This window comes from Canis lupus, chromosome 27 (assembly GCF_048164855.1).
Source record: "Canis lupus baileyi chromosome 27, mCanLup2.hap1, whole genome shotgun sequence".
In the NCBI taxonomy this organism is placed as follows: Eukaryota; Metazoa; Chordata; class Mammalia; order Carnivora; family Canidae; genus Canis; species Canis lupus.
The window spans coordinates 25,064,951-25,082,463 of NC_132864.1; positions in this window are offsets into that span (position 1 = coordinate 25,064,951).

The following is a 17,513-nucleotide window of genomic DNA, read 5'->3' on the forward strand; positions in this document are numbered from 1 at the left end:
TCCAAAGCTTCCATTTTCTCATCTGTAAGATGGGTATAAGAAGAATCTGGAGCTCACAAGGCTGTCGTGAGGATTCAGTGAGATGTTGCACATAAGCACTTAGCAAGTGTAGGGCTCGCATACATCACCCACTTTCATATGGAAGTACATCAGCTTCCCCACTGGTCTCCACGCTTCTAGCCTCACTCCCCATGACCCACGCTCCATGAAGCAGCCAGAGTGAGCTTCCATCACAGAGCACAGCAAGACAAACCCCTTAACAGGGGCTTACAAAGCCCTAGAGGCTCGGCACTGCCTCCTCCATCCTCAGCATCTACTGCTCCCGACCCAGGCATCCCGCCCTGCCTTTGCGTTGGCTGTTCCCAGATTGCTGAAGGCATGGCCGGATCCCTCTCCTCCTTCAGGTCCCAGCCTCTCCTGAGTGAGCCCTTTCCCGAGCCCTCCCTGCAGGTAAAGCAGCCCCATCCCTATTCACTACCAGACCCCCTTTTCCATCCATTACACTACTTCCTGCCATCTGGACGTTTATGTATTTGTTTTAGCTGCCTTAAGTCTGTCCCTCTATGGGGCCGGGAGCTCCATCAGGGTGGAGGAGCCCTTGTCTGTCTGGTGCCCCTCTGTATCCTCGGCACCCAGAGCGGTGCTCAGCCCAGGAACCGTGCTCATGATCCTTTGTTGGGCACATGGAGAAATTACCATAAGCTAACATTGGTTTTCTCAAATCATCATCATCATCATCGAGTTTAAAGACGATCACTATTTGCAGCACACAATTTCCAAAGTGTTCTCACACTTTTTTTCCTATCTTGATGAAATGTGTGGGAGAAGACAATCCCCCATTTAACAGATGTGGATACTGAGGCCCCCAGCTCACTTGGTTCAGACGTGGAAAAGCCACTATGGAGCTCTTGCCCTGATACCATCAGAAGCACTCCCAAACCAAGGAGGTTTCCATTCAGTGCTTTTATCTCCCTTGGCCTTTTCCCCCTTTCCTCTTTGTCTGATTAATTGCAGCCTGAAAATAAAGGAACCAGATGCCTCCCCTCCCACCCACCACACGCCCCTGCATTGTTTTGTAGTTCTTTTCCGGACCAGAACTCTGTTAAGGATTTGGCTGGTAGGACCGTGACCACAAACTTCCTGTGTTTATCCTTCCACTTAGAAATCCTGGAGGGAGCAAGGAACTGGGCGCCAGGTCTGTGGTGGGCACTGGGTGATGCTAAGGGCGGAAAGTCCAGTGACACCTGATGCCCGAATACCCCCACAACCCAGATGCCTAATTCTGGGAGAGGTGGACCCCAGGATTATCTTTTCCATGGTTCCCACTGTGCAGATGTTTGGCGCCCATACAGCAAATATCTGGATAACTGAATGGGTTTCTGGTTGGCTCCCAGATGTTGGAGCTGTGGCCCAAGGTCACATACACATGGGGAGCTGGGAAAGGGTGGAGTTTCAGCCATGGCTGGTGGGTGGTAACAGCTGGCGAGTTTCTAGTCGATGGCAAGCAGTTTGTTATGCACCGGTGATGGCCCAGACCCCGGTGCTTGATTGGAAAGGAATGATGTGTGATGGCCTTTCAGGCACAGTGACAAGCAGCCAGAAGCGATGTCACATCCATCATCTTGTTTCATCCTCCATAAAAACCTGCTGGGTAAAACCATCTTCACTTTAGAGACGAAGACGCTGAAGTTCAGAGGGGTTGAAGACATTTCCCAAAACCACACTGATAGCCTCACATTGATTTTTATTGAGCATCTGCTATGTGCCAGGGACTGTGCTGGGTTCTGGGGATACATCAGTAGCCACTGCCCTAATGTTCACAAATCTTATGACATATTAGTACGTATAAGAGCTAGGATTGGAACCCACATCTGGGTTGCCTTGTGGCTTCTTATGCTCCTCCACTAGGTATGCTGCTTTTTGAGTTACAGAACCTAGGTGCAGAGCAATCAGTACAGAATGGAGAGAAGGGCTTTCTGTTGTAACGCCTCAAACCTCTCGGGAGTTAGGGAGAGAAAACTCACATCTTGGCTGGGAATTGAGATCGATTCTGGGAACCAGGATGCAGCTGTCAGCAACTGCTCTCCCCTCCCTGACTCCTCAAAATAGGACAGTGATTGATCCCCACGGCTCTTTGCCTCCTTTGAAAGACCAGCAGGGAGACAGCAATGCTTAACCCAAGACAATGGCATGCTCAAGGTGGAATTGCAGGAACCGGGCAGATTGGCAGAACAAGAAATTTGGAATGGAGGGGGTTCCATGGTCACCTTCCAGACTCACTATAGGATCAATAGGTTTTTCATCTGAAATGTCACCTTTTCTAGATCCTGGATTGTAACTGTCGTCTTGATCCCCTGGCCACGGCATCTTTAAGGATGCAGATAGATCGATGGAAATGGCTTATTTAATCTTAATATGGCAGATGATCATGCCCTTGCAGTCAGTTGAGCCAAACCCCTGCCCAGGGGAGGGAAGTTAGTCCCACATCCATTGGAGGTGAGCCAGGGCAAGAACCCAGTAGTCCCCATGCCCAGTGATTTTGTTCCTTGCTCTCACACATGACCATATGCGCCCTTTAACAGCTTGGTCTTTTGTCACATTTTGGTTCAGACACATCAATCCCTGTAAACTTGAGAAGGAGAGAAACAAAATCAGTGTATCTGGTTTTCTGTATATAGAAATAACACAAATAAAAGTCCTAATAATCCATGCTGGTTGGCATTCATTTTCAGACTCCTGTGTGAAATAAACCAAGTGAAGGTTGAAAGAAATAAGATTATATCAGTCAGGTTGCATTTGGCTGCAAGTAACAGAAACTTCAACTCAAAACGTCTGGCGTGTTCTTCATACGATGAGAACATGTGTAGGTGGGAATTCAGCAGCTAAGTGATAACGTCAAGGGCGCAATGTGTTTCCTACTCTCTGCTCTGCTATCTTCAGAGGTTAGGGTTTGTCCCCAGGATGGCATCTCTCTTGGTCATAAGATAGTTTCCATGCACATGACATCACCCAGAAGGGAGAGAAGGTTTCAGAATGTTCCAAGAGCCGCCAGCAAGCCCCCTTCACATCTCTTTGGCCAGAATTGGTTCACACGCTGCTGCTGGACCAATCAGTGGCAGGCAAAGGAGATGGCTCAGACCAATCAGGATCCACCCAGGAACCACATGGGAGAGAAGAGGACATTCAAACGCAATCATGTTCTACCCCCAAGAAGCGGAAGGGATTAGGGGCAGGCATCCAGTGGCGTCTCCCACAGAGAAGACAGGAGATGTAAATTGATCAGCCTGCAGATTTGCCTTCCTGTCTTGAGGAACCAGAAATTTTCAGATCTGAGTGTTTAAAAACTACAGAGGGGGTTGGGGAGGGAGGGCAGCTCTTAGAAATTAAATATTTTCTCAGAAAATCAGAATGCTTTATTCCTTGCGAGTAACAAGCTCCTCCTGTTCTTTATATTAAGTAATGCATGATCTTTGGCAAAAAGTATTAAAATATATGAATGAGCAAAAGGAAAAGAAAAATGAAAGGAAAATCACTTATGATCCCCAAGATCACCCACGTATAATCACTACTAGCCTTTCAGTTGATGGTCTACTGTCTAGTCTATTTTTATCCGACAATATCAATCTAGCAAAAATATTTGTGTGTATATATTCTGTTCTATAACATTTTTTTTTAAATTAGGTCATCCAATGTTTCCCTACATAATATTGATTGATTGCCAGGCCGACCCAGCCGAAGTGTCACAGTTAATTTAGTCAATCTCCTATCGATGGAAATGTAGGTTACTTCCTTTTCAGAAATATTTTTGTTGTTTTTATGATCCCCTGATGGTTTCTCCCAGGAGAAGCTTCTCTAGAGCTCAAGCCCTGGGTGGCCCACAGATCTAACCTGAGCTCGCTGCCCACTATCTCAGCCTCTGGGTCCCTCCCTGTACGCCCTTCTCCCCTCAAAGCAAAGGGAGGTGTTCTTGAGGCTTTAAGAAGACATCACCCAGCTCAGGAAAGAGCGGCTGGTGGAGTGGGCAGTGATCGCACATGCCGGCTCTGGAATCGGGCCAGTTGGATCAGGCAAAAATAACTGTTGTTCTCTGAACCCCAGTTTACCCATTTGAAAGATCGGGAGTCTAATAGAAGAAGCCTTGTCGGGTTGCAGGAGGATTCAGTAAAATAATCCATGCAAAGAGCTTACCACGGCACTCAGAAAATATTATGTGCTTAAAAAGTTGTTAGAACTCGCTGTTGCAATGTTCGATTCCAGTTTTCCCCCTTACTGGGACTACAAGACAGCATTTGCTTTGTTATCTCTGGGGGCCATGCTTAATCCAGGCCAGTGATTCAGTAGGCTGCACAAATCTGCCTAAATTATATATTGGGGTTGCACACTGAATGCTTGCTACAGTCTGGCTATGTGGCTATGTGAAGAAAATGTAATTTCTTTGTAGCCCACATAGTCTGACTTGCAAGGTCTCTCCCAACCCCTCCCACTCCTCACCCCACATTGGCAGAAAACAAAACAAAACAAAAAAATTAAGCTTCACCTATGTTATGGGTTGCATTGCCCCCCTCATTCATGTGTTGACATCCTAACCCCCAGCACCTCAGAATGTGACCTGCTTTGGAGACAGACCCTTTATAAATGTAGATGTAAATCTACATTTATAGATGTAATTGAGTTAAAATCAGGTCATTAGGGTGGGCCCTAACCCAGTATGACTGATGTCCTTAGAGAAAGGGGATATTTGAGTGCAGACATGTACAAGAGGCACCGACAGAGGAAAGCCATGGACAAGCCAAAGAGAGGGGCCTCAGAAAGGGGCCAACCTTTCTGCCAGCGCAGGACCTTGGACTCCCAGCCTCTAGAACTGTGAGATGGGACATTCCTGTTGCTTAAACCCACCCTCCACCCCACCCATCTGTGATGCTTTGTTACAGCAGCCCCTGCAAACTAATATAACCAGTTTTAACATTTTAGTTCAAATGTCGGTTTTACAGGTTCCTAAGCTAAGACAGTCTTAGATAAACATACTCATTCTCTCCCAGGTGCTGCCCTCCCCTGCTTTTCTCCTGGGGTAGCTGGGACACATGGGCAGGGCTTGGTATGATCTCTCTGGAGCCTGGCATAGAATTCACTGGGGCCCTCTGCCTCCTAGTGCAGAGAGATATTCTGCATAGGCAAGTGGAAACCCATGGAACGAGTATCTGGCTCTGAGCATGGCTGACTAGTTTCCCCTTGGGTGCCCCTCTCATGCAAACTCCACCACCCCCTCCCCCCAACCCATGCCCCGGCTCTGCCTTCCTCCCGGCTGGGATGAGGATGAGGCATCCTCCATGTACCAGGAGAACAGCTGCTAGAGGGAACGCCAAGCAAAGGCCTCTCTCCAGAATCCTTCTCCCCTTTCTACAAATCCTGGTTCTGGAGAAGCAGCAGCTTTTCTTCTCCTCTGTCTGCATTGTGCTTTCCCATTGTCCGGTGGTAAGCCTCAGAGTTGTACTGGGAAGGGAGTCTGCTGCTCACCCAGCCAGGATCCAGGAGCTGGCCTTCCAGGCACTGCTCTTGTGTGTTAAAGGAGAATAAAAGGAATTGGAAAAATCTGCCTTCGAGACAGTGGTCTGACTTGAGTACCCTGCCCGCCCCCCCATCCTTGTAGTTCCTCTTCGTAGCAGAGCCTGCCCTCCTCCCCAGCTCTCGGGGCTAGCCGGCCAGATCAGAACACTAACAAGAACAGCTTCCTCATAATATCCAGAAAAGCCACCCATTACCATTCTTTCTCTACTCTTGTGCTGCTCCCAACAGGCTTTGGGGCTTAAACATTGGAATGAAAAAGTCAGAATTACTATTAAGATGATTATTAACCATCCTTTAATGATTACTGATGAGGATTCCACACTTTCCAGATGGGGACGTGGAGGCTCAAAGAGGTGAGTCACCTGCCCAAGGTATGCCAGCTGGGAGCTGGGTGGCCATGGGCATGGGAGCCACTTTTGTCTTGACGTCAAACTGCTTATCTTCTCACCTCAAGGCTGCATCATGGTATCCCGGTGGGGTGTTGGCACAGCTGTGAGTAGCTCCTGTGCACAGTTGCACATCATGTTTCTACTCACTTGTATCAAATTGCTTAGACTTCTAAGAAGCTGGGGATGGGCCAGCAACAGGATTGGAAAAGCTCCATGGGGAGGGTGGTGCTTCGTTGGATCCCCTAAGGTTCATAATGCATCTGTAATAGGATTAGCATTGCCTGGAATCCTGGGCATCTGCCCTCCCTTCCTGAGCAGTCTGTGTCTCCTGGGTCTGAGGGTTGCCAGGAATGAGGAACCCACGCTGGCCCTTTGCAGGCTACGGGAAAGGGAACAGATGCTCCAGCCATTCCTCAAACGTGCTGTGCTGTCTCCAGGTAGTTGTTCTGGCTTACATGGGGCTCTCACATCACCTGCTGACCTCACACCACCCCCAGATGTCCATTGGGATGGCGTAATGAGGCCCACTTTTAAAGAGGAGGAGCCAGGTGCTCAAAGAGCTCAAGGTATGTGCCCAAGCAGTGCTACAGAATGGTGGTGCCAAGACCCGAGTCCAGGACATGGTGGTTGTGGAGCTCCTGTGCTCAGCCCCCAACTGGGTGACTTTGGCCACTGCGTGGCCGCTACTCTATGTGCCTCAGTTTTTTCATCTGCAAAATGGAGAGGCAGCTCAGGTTCTGAAATGAGAAGCCAACAGGGGGCAGGAGACTTGTGTTTGAGTTCCAGCTCTGTTACAGGGTCTCTGGTGTAACCTTGAGGTCCTGTTCCCTTTCTGGGTCTCAGCCTTCCCTTCTGAAAAGCAGGAGATGGCTTTGACAAGAGTTCAGAGATCAGAAGTTAGCATATACCAAGTACCTACTATGTGCCAGGCACTTAAGACACAACATTTCACAGACCCCTCTCCAAGCCCTGGTTGGTGGGCCAGCATGGTTATACACATTTTCTGGGTGCGGAGACTCAGGTCTGTGGGTTTGCAAAGACTTGCTCTTGGCAGGACTGCCTCTAAGGACCCTATAAACTCTGGTTTTCCAAGATTTCAGGCAGAGGGTTTAGACCGATCAGGGTTTCAATCCTACCTCTGCCACTTCCCAGCTGTGTGACGTTCTGGACAACGCCTCCCTAAACCTCAGTTCCTTCATCTGCAAAATGGGTTCATGGGGGCCACTCGGCAGAGTTACTGGGATAATTCAATAATCCGCTACAAGTCCACACTCAGGCTCAGAGTAAGTGGTGGCACCTTCTGCCCTTGTCCTGCCCGCATTCAGGGGATGCTTGAGAGGAGCCACACTAAAGCCAGGAAGCCAGAAGAGTCCTTCTCTCCCAGTGAAATCCCTCCCTCCCCTCCCTCATTTCTGTTCTGCTCTGCCACACTCAAGTTCCAGCAGTTGCGTTTAATTGGATTTAACTTAATAGTTTTATTGATGCCTTTTGGTTCAGGGGACAAAGAGGCTTCTGGGTAATTTGCACGTTTCTAACAAACCAAATAAAGAGCCGATAAGCATAAACAAGTCCGTTTTAATTGGATTAAGGGAAGCTTTGGCTTGGGGACTGCAAACCATGGAGGAACTGGAGAAAAAGGGTCACAGATTTCAGATTTTCTGCTTCCTTGGACCCCTAGAGCACTCTGAGCAAGGCTGATTTCCTTCCCCGGAACTGTGTGCCGGTGTGTTTGTGTCCCTGCCTTGTCCCACACATTGTACAGGAGCCTCTCTCTCCTCCACCTCCTTCCTCACCTGCTGTGCTGTGTGACAGGTGGTGCAAACCTCTGGCTTGGTCTCAGACCCACTGAAGCTCAAGTCCTGCCCTGCCTGTTTCCATGCTCATCCTGAGCAATTAATTTAATCTAGTGAGGCCGATTTCCTCAGCTTTATATAAAAGGGGATCATAGTGGTTTCTATCCTGTAGGGTTAGTGCGAGAATTACGTGCTGGTTAATTACCTGCTACATAAAAGGTTCACCAAAATGGCAGCCGCTGATAACCAGAGTCAGGATGAGGGAGGGATCACAGTCCAAGGAAAGGAGCAGCTGCCAGCGGGTATGACACTTGCTAAGTAGCGGCTTAGGAGGACAGCTTTGTCGATGGAGAAAAGAGGCAGAGCTGAAACAAAAAGGGTTTTATTTGGGGTCTCAGAATTGCAATTTGGGGAGCACAGATTTAGGCAGCTTCCCAAATAGTGTTTCTTCCCACCCACCTCCAGAACAAAAATCAAGGCTTTTTAAAGATAAAAGGGAATGCTAGTTTTGGGGTATGTTGTTTATAAGGAATTCTGATTGGTGTTGGTGGCAGAAAGCTAATCTTGGCTGACTATAATCAGTTTCAAAGCCAAGTCTCTTATGGTAGCAAGTTGCAGGTATCATGGTTTGACCTGGTTCAAAAAGTTCATGGCACCACTGGGGGAGGACATGCCATAAGGCCCACATCCTTATGGCTTCCCTGGCTCTGTTTTAAAGCCCTTTGACATAAGTGACCCTGCTTTATTTCGCTTTTCACAGCTTCCAGGTGGGTCTTGAGGAATGAATAGGAGCTGCCTGCAACCATGCTTCCCAGACTTGATGGCAGGTGCAAATCCCCGGGGTCTTCTTGTTAGACTGTAGATTCTGATTCCATGGGTTGGAGGTATAGAACCTGAAATTGATTTCACATTTCTGATTGGCTCCCAGGTGATGCTTTGAGGCTATTCTGAGGACCACATATTGAATAGCCAGAGGGCAGAGGGTTGATGGGGGCTAGCTTTGGGGTCAGTCTGACCTCAAAACCTGCCTTTTCTTGAGCCCAGCAGGAGGACGGAGAACAGGTATGTGGGGGCATCTGGCAGGGGAGGTGGGCCAGGAATGCTTGTAGTCTAGGAGCCTTCACTGGCATTTCTTTATTTTCTCTTTATTTTCTTTATTTTATCTTCTATGGCTCTTTTACATTTGACTCTGTGCTGCGATCGAGCCTCTTCTGGTATAAAAAGAACCATGCCCGATGTTTTTGCTGCAAGCATTTTTTTTTTCCATATAACTAATTGGCCATAGCACAATTTTGCCGTAAAAGATAAAATCACGAGAAATAAAAGAGGGCATTCATTAAAAAAGACATCATGAAACATAAAAAATGAATAACAAAATTAAAACTGCTCTATTGCGGAATAACAAAATATGTGAGTGCATTTCAAGTGTGTGTAGATTCGTGGCAATGCTATGGAAACGATGAATTTTATTTAAAGGGCTGTACCTAAGCACTTGACTTCAAAGTCTTTCATTAATAGTATTATACTTTTTTCCCCTGGGTTTGTCATGTTCCACATCATGCTTTTTCTTTTCTCACTAAAATTTCTTCCTTTGTTAAGAGAGGTATCACCTTCCATATATCAGGATTTGTATTTGTAACTGAGCTTTGTTTGCGTTGTGAAAGCCATCTACACCATTGTTTCTTGGCACATTGTCACATGTTCCTTGATAGATCTTTTAAAGTTCTGTGGGAAATGTGGGTTCCAAACTCAGTGCCAGTGTGTAGACCATTAGGAGAGCTGAGATTTACAGACTATACAAATGGGAGCACTGTGTCGGTGGAGAAACCAAGAAACTGTCCACCAACTATTTTTTTTAATCTTTTACAGCAAAATTGCCTTACAGCTAATGAATTATGCAGCGAGAACTTTTGTGGCAAAGATGCTGTTGGCAAAAGTACCTAGAACCAAAAATCACAGTCCCCTCCATGAAGATTCTTTTTTTTTTTTTTTTAAAGATTTTATTTATTTATTCATGATAGTCACAGAGAGAGAGAGAGGCAGAGACACAGGCAGAGGGAGAAGCAGGCTCCATGCACCGGGAGCCCGATGTGGGATTCGATCCCGGGTCTCCAGGATCGCGCCCTGGGCCAAAGGCAGGCACCAAACCGCTGCGCCACCCAGGGATCCCCTCTTATATTTTAGTAAAATCGATGCTCCAGGAAGCAGCGACTCCACCATACAGTTCCTCCAATGAGTGATGGTCATGTGTGATTGCTGGGTAGGCACTCCTTTACTGGCTCTTCCTGGGCCTGTATGGTCTTCCCTGGGCCTCATCTCAGCCTGACTATATTAACTCCTAGAGGCATGTATCCTGAGACACGTGGTAGGCTTTGTTAATTCAGGAATGTAGCATTGGGAGGATGTTCTATAGGAAAATCCCAGCACCATGCCTCTGATCGAAAATTTGTGTGTTTGTTTTTTTAGAGAGGGGAGGAGAGAGTGATGAGACATGGAAGGTGGGGAGAGAGGGAGGGAGAGAGAGAGAGAGACACTTAAGCAGACTCCTCTCTGGGAGAGGAGGTTGTGGGAGGAGTCTCACAACCCTGAGATCATGACCTGAGCCAAAATCAAGAGTAGGACATTTAACTCACTGAGCCACCCAGGCGCCCCACTGTGCCTTTGACCTTGTCAGTCAATTGGAGCTCTGTTATGAGGCCTAAGTGAAAAAGGGGGATGCAAGAATGAACATACACCTGCTCATTTTAAGTGTTCATTGAACATATTATCACAATTTGAACATAACTTCGTCAAAAGCCTCAGTGATAATATAAATAGTGATTCACACATTTGTATGTTATACGTATGATACTCTGTATCCTCACAATAAAGTAAGCTAGAGAAAAGAAAATGTTATTAGGGAAATCACAAGAGAAACTACATTTACTGTACTGTGCTATAAAAAAAATCTACGCATAAGTGGACCCTTATAGTTCAAATCCGTATTGTTCAAGCAACAACTGTACAGTTTTATTGGCTGACAACCATACCCATTCCTTTATGTGCTGTCCGGCTGCTTCCATGCTACAAAGACTGAGGTGAGCAGTCTCAACAGAAACCTTAAGGCCATAAGGCCTCATATATTTGCTATCTGACCCTTCACATAAAATGTTTACTGATCTACTCCAGTGTAGTGCAAACTCTAATTAGCTGATATAGGGACATGTTCTGTTACACGTTGGGTTTTCAGAAAAGCAGGCTCTGAGATGGAGCTGAATGTGCAGGACATTCTTTAAAGCATGCTTTTGGATCACCACTTGGGGAAGGTGGGGAAGGAAACAGAAAGAGGTCAATCTGCATGCCAGGTTCAGTGACAGCCAGCTGACCCCATAGAAAGATCAGATAGCCTTTGGGGGTTGTCCCAAGTTGGGCTAAGGTGTTCAAACCTTTAAACCCAACATTAGTCAGTTTTGTTGGATGTGGGCTACCCCAGGAAGGGGATGTGTGGCCTTAGGCAAGGTGGCTCTCTGCAGCTGAATCAGTCCTTAAAGGGGCTAATAGCTGAGGTCATGGCCTTTATTGAAAGAGTATATTGAAGGGAGGCAGCAGACTCCAGAGTCCTCCCTACCCCACAGCTATTCTTGACCTCTTCCTTGTCTACAGACTCTTGATTTTGTTTGGGGCAGCAACACATCCAGCCCCTGGGATGCTTCTTGACCCTATTAAGCCTCTCATCCCTCTCCCTTTTTCCTGTACCATATATTTACTCTTTTCAGCCTCCTTTACAGCCAGCAGTGGTTTACCTGAGTCTAGATCTGGCCAATAGAGGATAAGAGGAAGCCTGCAAGGACAGAGCAATGTGATCCTGGGAAAGATAGTTTGTTTTCTGATTAAAAGGAACAGATGTGAGAGAAAGAAGAGTTGGTTGGCAGCCCCTTTCCACCTTCTTCCTACCCTAAATGCAGGCATTGATGCTTTGGGCTGTGGCAGCCATCTTGAGACCATGAAGCAACATACATGAGTTCATTAAAAGATGAACACACTACGAATGGCAGAAGGAAGAAAGGAAAGAAAGAAAACAAAGAAATTCGAATCCTTGGTCTCATTGAAACATTGAATTGGACCTGAAACTCTCTACCTCTGGCCCTCTTGTTAAATGGGTTAATAGTTATTGTATAAAGTATTGCAAGCCTAGGCTTTGGAGTCAGAGCAAGGTTGAATTCCATGTACCTCCAAGCTGTGTGACTTTGGGCAAGTCACCCTCCTCCACCTGGGTATTAGGTTTTCGTTCCCAGTCTGTAAAATGGGATAAGAATAAAACTTCCCTTGTAGAGCTGCTGTGAATCATCAAATATCTTGGCATAGTTGAAGTGAACTATATGGGAAATAGTAAAGCTCAGAAGGATTCTATGGTAACTGAGCTAAAGAGAGAAATGAAAAATATAATAAAAGCCATCATTACCAATGAGAATCACCAAATTCCTAGAAATAAGTTAGTTGGCACCTCAAGGCAGTTAGCTCTATGAGAATTTTTTTTGCCTTTTAAATATATAATATATAATACAGATATGCATATAAAGATATGTGTTACTATATATATACACACACACACATATGCTATGAGTTAGATATTCTAGTAGTTACTGTCCAAAGCATTCCAAACGGATAGGGCAGGTAATTGTTTTGTCATATGAAACCCTGCACAAAACTTCAACACGTAAAAAGAAAACTAGCCCTATTCTAGTTAAATCCTCCTGATTTTAAGCACATGACCTTGAAATCTCCATTAAACCCTACCTTAAAAAGATAGCTTTTTCTATTTCACTGGCTGGGCCACATGGTTTTGGGGGTTATTTCTTAGGGCTTGTGCTGCAAAAATTATGAGCTCTCAGATGCTCAGGCCAGCTAGTTGTTGATCAGTTCCCCTATTTGTATGACTATAAATATGACCTATCCACCATCTGTATCTCTAAGCAGAAGACTAGAAGCATTGCTCTAGGGGGATCAAAGAGCTTGTGACCTCTGTTCAAATTACCTCGAGTGGAGGGAGGCGACTTGTAGTTCAGACACATGGAAGGACTATCGAACATTCATGAAACCAGCCATATAAAATAGTGAAACTTAAGGCGCAGTTCGACTTGTTCTGTGATGCATGATTTCATCAAGATGAAAAGGAAAACCCCAAGCATGCTTGTATAACTAACAGAGGCTGGCACAGCAATTATGCGCTCTTGGTGTGGGGCTTGGTTTACTTTCCTGCCCTCAGGGACTTCTTTGTGTGGCACCCACACAGCTTTGTGCCCCTGGGTGCATGTGTTCTTACTCTGCTTCATATACTTGATTTTCTAGTCCTGCTCACATGTGGTTTCTTTCCTGGGAGCTGCTGCCACTTGAAAGATTTGTCCAAACAAAAATCTATCTTCACTTCATTGGTCTTTTAAGGGAACTGTCTGCCTCTGTGCATTTATGGATCTTATTCTTATTCATGTCTCTCATTCTCTCTTTTACCTGGATTAAAATTCCCAGGAGGGTTGGCTTGAAGTTATGGGAGTCTTGAGAGGAACAGTTGTTCCTTAGGCATAAATGATGTTTCAGAACCATGGACAGAGCACCTCCCACTCTAGATCTGGTATGCCTACAATGCAGCCCGTAGAGAGCAAACCTATTGTTTAATTTTCCTCTGTGTAGGGTACCATCTCATCCAAAGATTGTTCGGTGGTTAACAGCTTGAATCTGGGGTTAGAATATCTGAGTGTAATTCTGTCAGCATTCCCCTCTCTTCCTGTGTGACTCGGCAGTGGTTTCTCATCTGTAAAATAGAAATCATTAATGGTGTCAACTCCTCGAGTTGTCAGGATTAAATGGCATGGTACATTGAATTATTGGCCCCAATCCTTCATCCCTACTGGGTTGCAGGCTATGTAACTTGGCAGCTAATTCTGCAAGAGTCAAGAGTCAAAGCCTGCCACTTGACCTTGGCCGTATGGCTTGCTCAGCCTGTAGGATGTTTGCAGATGTGTTGTAAACAGTGACCACAAATATGCTTGGAAATACTCTCTTGTGTTTCTGTCATTACCATGGGCAAAGCTTCCCCCAGGGAGTTGCTGCCTCCTCAGCTTAGGCCCTGGAATACACATATGGGAACACATTTGAACTCAACCCTCAGTCTGGAGGATAGAGCCTAGAGTCCAGTCTATCCCTACCAAATTTCAGCCCACACCCAAACTCAATGAGAATACATGATTGATAGACTGAATCACTGAGTTTTAGGGGTATCTTCTATGTGGTATTATTGAGGCAGTAGCTGACCAATAGAAGTAGAACAAGTCGTGTAAGACATTTAAAACTGCCTGTGTGAAGTATGGGCACTGTTCCTTTTGGATCTTGAGGTCGTCATTGTCAGGAGGAGATGTGAAGATCAGTGGTATATTACTTAGATCTGGCTGGCTGAGCCTGGGCAGGTCATTTAACCACACTGGTCCTCACTCTGTTCATGTACAAAGTAAAGCTAGGAATCCCCCTTCTGAGTATGTCTGAAATCATCAAAAGAGGCACGAACCTAAAACAGTATTGGAAACTCTCCATTGGTCAACAATGAAGGCAATGTGATCAGGTGCTTCTAACACATCCTGTGTGTTAGAAACAACCCTCAGTTTGTGATATCCAGTCTGAAGACACAGTAAACAATGGGAGCAACAGCCATGAAATCAAGAAGCTACTAGCTTTAAATTGTCAACACTACACTTTCTACTGATCTGACACTAATTCCCAAGTACAGTGTCAGGCCTCATCAGAAGCCTCACCCACATTATGTAACTTAGCATCAGGAGATGATCCAAGTAGCTCCCACCAGTGTCTTGTGATGGCTGGGCAAAAATGCTTCCATGAGCACCATTCTCTTGGAGTAAGGCACTTGCTTTGGCAGATCCCCTTGAAAAAGTGTTTAAGTTACTAGGAACAAAGACACAATGAGAGTTACACGTCCAGCAACAGATTAGCAAACTGTCTGCCAACTGGGAGAGGGAATGAGATGAGTGTAGATGTCTTTTGATGGTGGGCTGGAGGGACAAAACACAAAGCATGAAGTCAGGTCAAGGAGGAGGAACTGGAGGGAGAACGATGGAAGAAACAGTGGTGTTCGTGGAAGGTGGTAGGAATCAGGCCTCAATATGCCTGAGTTTGTATGTGAAATTTACACAAAGATTTCTTCAATAGGATACAAGAAGTACAAACTGAAACAGAAGAACTGATAAGTTGGGCTTTGTTAAAATGAACAATTCTTCCTCTTCAAAGATAATGTTGGGAAAATGAAAAGGAAAGTCGCAGACTTGCAGTAAAACCCTTATTTCTAGAATATATAAAGAATGCTCTAATTCATAAGAAGATAACACAATTTTTTTAAGGGGTAGAATATTTTTATTTTAAATTCTAGTATAGCACATAGTGTTACATTAGTTACAGGTGTACAATATAGTGATTCAACAAGTTCATACAGTACTCAATGCTCGTCATGATAAATCTCATAATCCACTTTGTTTGTATCAACCATCTCCCCTCCGCCCCCCTGACAAACACCAGTTTATTCTCTATAGTTAAGGGTCTGCTTTTTAGGTTTTGTATCTTAAATTCCACATGAGTGATATCATATGGTATTTGTATTTCTCTGACTTATTTCACTTAGCATTATATCCTCTAGATCCATTCATGTTGGTGCAAATGACAAGATTTTCTTTTTTATGGGTAATCGTGTGTGTGTGTGTGTGTGTGTGCGTGTGTGTACGTACCATAACTTCTTTATCCATTGATCTATGAATGGCCATTTGAGTTGCTTTCATACCTTGGCTGTTGTAAATAATGCTGCAATAAGCACAGGGGTGTATATATCTTTTTGAATTAGTATTTTCACTCTATTTGCTTAAATACCCAGTAGTGGAATTACTAGATCATACAGTGATACTTTTTTTTTTTTTTGAGGAGCCCCCATACTGTTTTCCTCAGTGGCTGCACCAGTTTGCATTCCCACCAACAGTTAACAAGGATTCCTTTTTCTTCACATCCCCATCAAAACTTGTTATTTCTTATGTTTTATATTTTAGCCATTCTGACACATGTGAGAATGTTTCATTGGGGTTTTGATTTGCATTTCTCTGATGATTAGTGATGTTGAACATCTTTTCATGTGTCTGTTGGCCATCTGTAGGTCTTCTTTGGAGAAGTATATGTTCATGTCCTCTGTCCATTTTTAATGATTTTTGGTACTGAGTTGTATAAGTTCTTTATATATTTTGCATAATAACCCCTTCTCAGATACATCACTTGCAAATATCTTCTTCTATTCAGTAGGTTGTCATTTTATTTTGTTGATAGGTTTCCCTTGCTATGCAGAAGCTTTTTATTTTGATGTAGTCCCAATAGTTTATCTTTTGTTTCTCTTGCCTTAGGAGACCTATCTAGAAAAAAGTTTCTATGGCCAATTTCAGAGAAATTATTGCCTGTGCTCTCTTTTAGGATTTTTATGGTTTCAGGTTACACATTTAGGTCTTTAATCTGTTTTGATTTTATTTTTGTGTATGGTATAAGAAAATGGTCCAGTTTTATTCTTTTGCATGTAGCTGACCAGTTTTCCCAATGCCATTTGTTGAAGAGACTTTAACCATTGCATATTCTTGCTACTTCTGTCGAAGATTAATTGACCATGTAATTGTGGGTTTATTTCTGGACTCACTATTCTGTTCCATTGATCTATGTGTCTATTTTTGTGCCAGTGCCATACTGTTTTGATTACTACAGCTTTGAAGTATATCTTGAAATCCGGGGTTATGATGCCTCCAGTTTTTGTTCTTTTTCAAGACTGCTTTGACTATTGGACATCTTTATAGTTCCATACAAATTTTAGGACTATTCTAATTCTGTGAAAAATGTTGTTAGAATTTTGATAGGGATTACATTAAATCTGTAGATTGCTTTGGGTAGTATAGACATTTTAACAATATTTGTTCTCCCAATCCACGAGCATGAGATATCTTTCCATTTGTTTGTGTGATCTTCATTTAAAAAAAAAGATTTTATTTATTTATTCCTAAGAGACACACACACACACACAGAGAGGCAGAGATGCAGGCAGAGGGAGAAGCAGGATTACTGCAGGGAGCCCAATGTGGAACTTGATCCCGGAATCATGACCCGAGCCAACGGCAGATGCTCAACCACTGACCCACCCAGGTGTCCCATGTTTGTGTCATCTTCAATTTCTTTTTTTTTTAATTTTTATTTATTTATGATAGTCACAGAGAGAGAGAGAGAGAGAGAGGCAGAGACACAGGCAGAGGGGGAAGCAGGCTCCATGCACCGGGAGCCTGATGTGGGATTTGATCCCGGGTCTCCAGGATCGCGCCCTGGGCCAAAGGCAGGCGCCAAACCGCTGCGCCACCCAGGGATCCCCATCTTCAATTTCTTTTATCAGTGTTTTATAGTTTTCAGAGTATAGGTCTTTCACCTTGGTTGAAAGACCTTGGTTAAGTTCATTCCATGGTATCTTATTTTTGGTGCCATTGTAGATGGGATTGTTAATTTCTTTTTCTGCTACTTCGTTATTAGCATATAGAAATACAACAGAAAAAAAAAAGAAATACAACAGATTTCTGTGTATTCACTTTGTATCCTGCAACTTTACTGAATTCAGTTCTAGTACTTTTTTGGTGAAGTCTTGTATATATAGTATCATGTCCTCTGAAAATGGAGTTTTACTTCTTCCTTGACAATTTGGATGCCTTTTATTTCTTGTCTG